The sequence below is a fragment of the Malus domestica genome, chromosome 05 (genome assembly GCF_042453785.1).
Source record: "Malus domestica chromosome 05, GDT2T_hap1".
In the NCBI taxonomy this organism is placed as follows: Eukaryota; Viridiplantae; Streptophyta; class Magnoliopsida; order Rosales; family Rosaceae; genus Malus; species Malus domestica.
Window position 1 is genome coordinate 11052660 of NC_091665.1, and position 7426 is coordinate 11060085.

The window sequence follows — 7426 nt, forward strand, 5'->3', positions numbered from 1 at the left end:
CTCTCCATCTCTTTGAAAGGTATATCAAATTTATTTTTACATTGTTCTTGTTTTTGTTGTTGTTGTTATATAATTTTGTTGTTGTTGTTGTTGTTGTTGGTGTTGTTATTATATGATTTTGTTGTTGTTGTTGTTGTTGTCGTACTTGTATTGTTACAACTCATACTTTAAAATATTGTATTTTATTCCCGAAATATGTGAAATGACTATTTTCCTCCAAGTGGGTGCCTTAATTAATTTATCAAGCCTCAACTTGAGATTTATATCCTTGTACTTTCTTAAGTTTCATAATCTTATTTTTCGTACGTTAGTTTAACGTTGATATCGAATTTCACCTTAGGGAACCTAATTGTAAAATTTACAATTAGTGAGGGGGAAATTTGTAATTTCACTTAAAAAAATTAAGTGAATTTATACCCACTCCGGCCTCTCTCTCCCTTCCCATTTTCTGCAAACACTCATATTCTCTCTCTCTCTATCTCTCTCTCTCTCTCTCTCTCTCTCTCTCAGCCGAGAGCCTCTTATCCTTGCTCTCACCTTCCCATTTTCTGCAAACACTCATATTCTCTCTCTCTCTCTCTCTCTCTCAGCCGAGAGCCTCTTATCCTTGCTCTCACCTTCACTCTCTCATCAATCGAACTTGAAAACCATAAATTTGGCATCTCTGAGACGAGAGGAACCTGTTTATACCTTCGCACGCATCATCAGAGCGATGGGCAGTGAACTGCCATGGAACCCGTGAGCTTCGAGCTCTAGCTCTTGATCTCATGTGAGATTCTTGCTCTTCCTTCAATTTTTGGGCTTCTAAATGTGTTGGAACTGTTTGTTTCTTCGAATTTTGAGCTTGAAAACTTGTGCTTTAACTCGATTATACTCTGAACTTGCATGCCTAGCCACGACTTTGAATTCTAGCAAGACTGTCGTCGAGTTCAAGGTTGATTTGGGTTCTGCAGTGTTCTTATTTCATTTCTCTTTCGATTGGGACTGAATTTGGTGAGGTTTAAACCTGTTTTTTCGTGCTCTAAACCTCTGCATGTCTCTCGGTGTAATTGCCCAGTTTTCGATTGTCTTCTCCGAGCAAACTCCGGCAACTTTGTGATTTCTGGAGCTCGGGAATAACTCGAACCAATCTCAGGTATTTAGATACCTTCTTGCATGTTAATTTTAGTTCAAATTTACTAAGGTTTGACATGCATGCAATGTGTTTCCTATTTCCAGAATCTGGCGAGGGTTTTTGAGGGAAATCCGTCGAGTCCGAGGTGAATTCGACCCCCATTCCTCTCAAATCTGTTCAAAGTAAGTCCCTGAGCCTTTATTTGATTTTTCTGCGAGTTGATGAGAAATTCGTGAGATTTGAGACTGAAATCACTCTCTACAACCCTCGGTGCAACTTTTGCAGTTTCCAGCGAGGCTCCGGTGATGGCAGACGGCTACCCTCGACGATCTACGTTAAGTTTAACGGCAGAACTAAGGATTCCGTTAACTCTAACGAAATCATTCAACAACGAAGGTATATTCCGTTAACTATCTTAAACCCTCACTGCTCTGGCACGTAGCACCAGCGACGGTGAATGTGACGTCTACTCGCCAAACCGCGGCAGCGAGTACGACAACGTGTTCACCTGCAACTGTGGCCCATGGCGGCGCATGTTGTCCGGCACAACACCACTGTGGCGACACGACACCACTGCGGCGACACGTGGTGGCGTGTGATCGGAGCACGGCTGTGCGTGGCGACGCGTGACACACCCGAGACCTAACCCCAGGTTTTTCGTTGTTTTGAATCACGTGGTGCCCTCCATTTGTGCAAATTCAAAGCCTAAATGGTAGAGTTGGACAATGTTCCATACGTTGATGTTTTAAACTTGTATTAGCTTATATTGATTATCACATGATTGTTAGAGGATCATAAGGATATAGACAAGGAGGCTATTTCCGAGGGACGCTCTATTTATCTGTTAGTGGATCCCTTCGAAAAACTAAAACATTTGTACGTCATATATATATATATATATGCCTGATATGCGAATGCATATTAATATTTTAGTCTCTAATGAGACTTGTGATGATATTTGATAATATCTTTGGATCCTCAGTGATCTATTTTCACTAAATGGTCATCATGTGATATTTCATATAGCTATCTTCAGCAGTAGATTTATTTGCAGGTAATATTTGTCTTAGTAGACACTAGATGGTTGATTATTATTACCGGTATTGAGATTAACTAGTTAATGCTAGTATATTTCCTGCTGCTATATTTATGTTAGTGGATGCTAGCAAGATTAATTGACGGAAGGTATGATTTCTGAACTTGACTTGATTGTTTTTCGATGATATTAATGAATGAGATTTTACTATTGCAGTAGTATTATTATATAGCTTTTGCTAGATATGTTTTCAAAACAGGGGTTATTAGGTTTAAATGATGATTTTATAATTGTGATAAAACTGGTCCACTCACGTTTTGTTTTATCAATCTCTTCAAGACGTAACGAGAATAAAGAGAACATTGGTGGAGATGAGTGGGCTTGGTAGTGAAGCTTTCATCCTCTGAACTTCGGGTGATGGCTCCTTTACTACAATTTTATCTTAGTTGTAATAATATTGGCATGATCGACTTTTGATTATGCATAGCATTGCACTCTGTTGTATTTACTGATGTGTGAAACTTTTAGCTGTTGGATTTATTCAATATAAATCAACCACAAATGGTCTACTATATGTAATAGGAATGTATAAGTTGGAGATCAGTTAAGATGCGATTTGATATCCTTATATCAATCCTACATTGAGTGTCTTACATTATAGGTAGGTTTTTTATTGAATCCTTAATAATATATGATTATGATATTTTACTTGAGAGCCAGGAAAGGAGAGTTTTAGCTTTCCTTTATGGATGGAATCTAAGACTTTTTTGCTAGTATATAAACACCGGTCCCTGCTAACCCTAGATCATGGCAACTAAGGCTTCCCATAGAGCATTGTCATAAAGCTAGGAGTTTACAGAAGAGTTGGTGTTTTCTCTCTTGATCACAGCAAACGTGCCGATATTGGTGTTCTCTTGATCACTCATTCTCTGCATGGCTACTGCACCTTCAACAAGTAAGAGTTTCATATGAGTTATATATATATATATATATATATATATATATATATATATATATATATATATATATATATATATATATATATATATATATCTATAGATATCTATAGATATATCTAGATATATATAGATATATATATATATATACATAAATGTATATATCTATATCTATAGATATTTATAGATATCTATAGATATCTATATATATAGATATATATAGATATATATAGATATATATATTTATTTATTTATTTATTTATTTATACTGTGTTTTGATCATACAAACATGATGGCTAACAATTGGTATCAGAGCCATTGTTTGGATGGTTAAAATCGTTAAGATTGATATCATATGTGATTTTCGAATGAAAAGCATGCAGCATAAAATTCTTAACATGCATAAAAGATATACCTAATTCGCAGATGAGATCTTGCATAGTTCATGTCAAATTTAAACTGTTCTGCTTAATTGTTAGTACTTCGGTAAATATAAAGTTAAAGATGATCAGTGTCTACATAATTCAATTAATCATATATTCAAGCTGCAACCGTTTATCATGAAAGATTGAATCATGTATTTAAGGTAGCTGTTCATAAAATTGCATTCAATATATGATATAGAGACTGTTCATCTTACTCACAAGTGTTGATCGTTGTTTTCTGGATCATACGTGAATGGTATGGCATGATTTATGTGACACATCAGTTGTGGGGTTCTCATCTTGCTCACAAGTGTTGGGAATCGGCATGAAGGAAACTGGTGTAGCGCATAAGTCAGTGTCAAAAGACATATTGATTCATCTTGCTTACAAGTGTTGAATCAATTTCGGTTTTATAAAGTTTTGGGATTGTTTTAATCAATGCATGCATGTTGTATGTATATTCAGTGATGAATGCTGTGAACATTGTTCAAACCTTAAGTGGAACAAACTACAAAAAATGGAAACAAGACCTTGAGATCTGTCTAGGGCTAATGAATTTAGACATAGCAACAAGAGAGAATTCTCCTCCAGAACCTGTTTCTGATGCTGCAGTTGATGTTAAAGAAAAATATGAAAGATGACAGAAGGCTAATCGAATTGCTCTCTTGGTGATTAAAAGATCTATGTCTGACACAGTGAGAGGTGGCATTCCTGAATCCGAGAATGCCAAGGAGTTCTTAGCATCTATTGGCGAGAAGTTCAAAGAATTACATAAGGCAGAAACTGGTAATCTCATGAATGAACTTATGACCAAAAGGTATAATGGTATAGGTTGTGTGAGGGAACATATATTAGAATTGCTAGATATTGGTGCTAAATTGAATGCCCTCAAAGTCCCTATGAGTGATCCTTTCTTTGTTCATGTGGCACTTAACTCACTACCAAATGAGTACTCACAATTAAAGAGCACATACAATGCACAAAAGGAGAAGTGGAGCCTCAATGAACTAATTGCAATTTGCGTGCATGAGGAGTAACACATAAGGCAGGAAGTTTTTGAGAAAAAGGTGAACATGGTAACTGATCACCATAACAACACTGCAAAACAGGAGCACAACAAAGTAGCATCGTATCATTCCAAAATTGGTGCAAACAAAGGGTCCAAAGCTGTTAAGGGAAAATGTTTCTTCTGCAAGAAACCTGGACATATGAAGAGACATTGCCAAAAATACAAAAAGTGGCTTAACAGTGGTAAAGGAAAAGGTAATGTTATGATTTTTAAAGGTGAAGTTTTAGTTTGTTTTGAAGCAAATAATGTTGAATATGCTAGAGATTCTTGGTGGCTTGACAGTGGTGCTTCAATACATGTGACAAACTCTTTACAGGGCTACACAAGCAAAAGAGTGCCAAGAAGGGATGAAGTCTCAATGATCGTTAGGAATGGAGGAAGAGCTGCTGTTGAGTTTATTGGAATAGTTAGAATAAAATTAGAGTCTGATTTTACATTAGACCTTGAGAATGTGTGCTATGTACCTTCAATTCGAAGGAATTTAGAGTCAGTTAGTCAGCTAGTTATGAAACATTTTGTATTTTCAATTAATAACAGTGGTTTTTCAATTCACAAAAACTTTCATATTTTTGGGAATGGTTTGCATATTGATGGGATGTTTCGACTGACTTGCAAGGAATCATGTCGAGTAGCACATTTAATTGGATAGCAGAGATTGAATCAAGATGAGACTTCATCCACTCTTTGGCACAAAAGATTAGGGCATATTTCAATAGAGAGAATAAAGAACCTAAGTAAAAGTGGCATACTTCCACCACTTGAGTTTGACAATCTGGTTACATGTATTGAATGCATTAAAGGAAAAATGGTGAGTTCACACAAGAAAGATGCAATCAGAAGTAATGGATTACTAGAGCTCATACACACTGACATATGTGGGCCTTTCCCCACGCCTACTTATGATGGCTATAGGTACTTCATAACATTCATAGATGACCATTCGAGATATTGTTACTTATATTTGCTTACTGACAAATCCAGTGCTTTGAATGCTTTTCAAATTTACAAGGCTGAAGTTGAAAAACAGTTGGATAAGAAAATCAAAACTGTAAGGTCTGACAGAGGTGGTGAATACTATGGAAGATACACTGAACATGGAAGAAATCCAGGACCCTTTGCACTTTATCTGCAAAGTGAAGGAATTGTAGCTCAATATACAAATCCTGGGACACCACAACAAAATGGTGTCTCTGAGAGAAAGAATCGTACCTTGAAGGATATGGTAAGAAGTATGATGAGCACTACCAACTTGCCAATGTTTCTATGGGGTGATGCAATTAAAACTACAAACTATATCTGCAATAGGGCACCAAGCAAGTCTGTCACTTCAACACCTTTCAAAATTTGGAACAACAGAAAGCCTAGCTTGTTACATTTGAGAATATGGGGATGTAAAGCAGAAGCAAGAGCATATAATCCTCAGGAAAAGAAGTTAGATCCCAAAACTGTAAGTTGCTATTTCATTGGTTATCCACCGAGAACCAAGGGATATAGATTTTATTGTACTGGAAATTCTATGCGTTTCATTGAGACAAATAAAGTGAAGTTCATAGAAGAGATGACAGAGGGAGTCTTAAATCACAGCTTCGTTTTTTAAGAACAAGATGAATCTAATTTACAAGAAAATGTAGAAGACACTGGGGTGCAGACTCCAAACACAAGCCACAGTCTTCTCTTGCCACCAGTTACTGAGAATGTTGTGCAAAATGATGCCACTGATGATACTACAGACAATATGGAAGAACCAAATGTCACTAATGATGCTCCACATGAACCGGTACAAGTTACAGAACCAATTCCTGAAGTCCTTGCACCTATACTTTGAAAATCTACAAGACTGAGGAAATCAGCCATCTCAGATGATTTTATGTTGTATTTGAGTGAAACAAATATCAACATTGGTGAACCTGCAACATATATGGAGGTTGTAAGTGGATTGCAGCAAGAAGAGTGGGTGAAAGCCATGGAGAATGAACTTGAATCCATGAAAAAGAATAAAGTGTGGGAACTTACAGTGTTACCAAAGGGAGCAAAGCCAATCGGATGTAAGTGGGTGTATAAGACTAAGAAGGACTCCAAGGGAGAAATTGAAAGATTCAAGGCTAGACTTGTTGCTAAGGGATACACTCAACAAGAGGGAATTGATTACACTGAGACATTCTCACCAGTCTCAACAAAAGATTCATTCAGGTTTGTAATGGCTTTGGTGGCTCACTATAATCTTCATTTACATCAAATGGATGTAAAAACTGCATTCCTAAATGGTACTTTGGAGGAAGAAATTTATATGCAACAACCTGAGGGATTCATTGATGGAGATGGTAAGGAATTAGTATGCAAACTCAGGAAATCGATTTATGGCCTCAAACAGGCTTCAAGACAATGGTACTTGAGGTTTGATGAAGTAATGCAATCACATGGTTTCACTGAGAATTCAGAAGATGAATGTATATATTTTAAATCATGTGGGAGACACTTCACCATATTGGTGCTATATGTGGATGATATCCTCATAGCTAGCACTGATTTGACCTTACTGCATGAGACCAAATTAATACTCAGTGACAATTTTGAGATGAAGGATATGGGCGAAGCAACCTATGTCTTGGGGATATAAATAACTCGTGACAAAGAGAGAGGTTTGCTTGGAATATCACAGAAGGGATATATTGACAAGATACTCAAGAGGTTCAATATGTCAACTTGCAGTGGTTGTGATGTGCCAGTGACTAAAAGAGATAAACTGAGCAAGCTGCAGAGCCCTCAAACTGAAGCTGAAAAACTTGAGATGAATGACAAGTCGTATGCTTCAGTTGTATGGAGTTA

At 36.7% G+C, this 7426-nt stretch overlaps 1 long non-coding RNA gene across 1 annotated transcript; it reads left to right on the forward strand.

Moving 5' to 3' along the window:
* Positions 1–452: 452 nt before the first annotated feature.
* LOC103448425 (uncharacterized) lies at positions 453–5166 on the forward strand. Its single transcript, XR_531218.4, has 5 exons — positions 453–769; positions 1058–1135; positions 1219–1296; positions 1400–4794; positions 4917–5166. It is a non-coding gene; the product is annotated as an uncharacterized lncRNA (long non-coding RNA).
* Positions 5167–7426: the final 2260 nt, after the last annotated feature.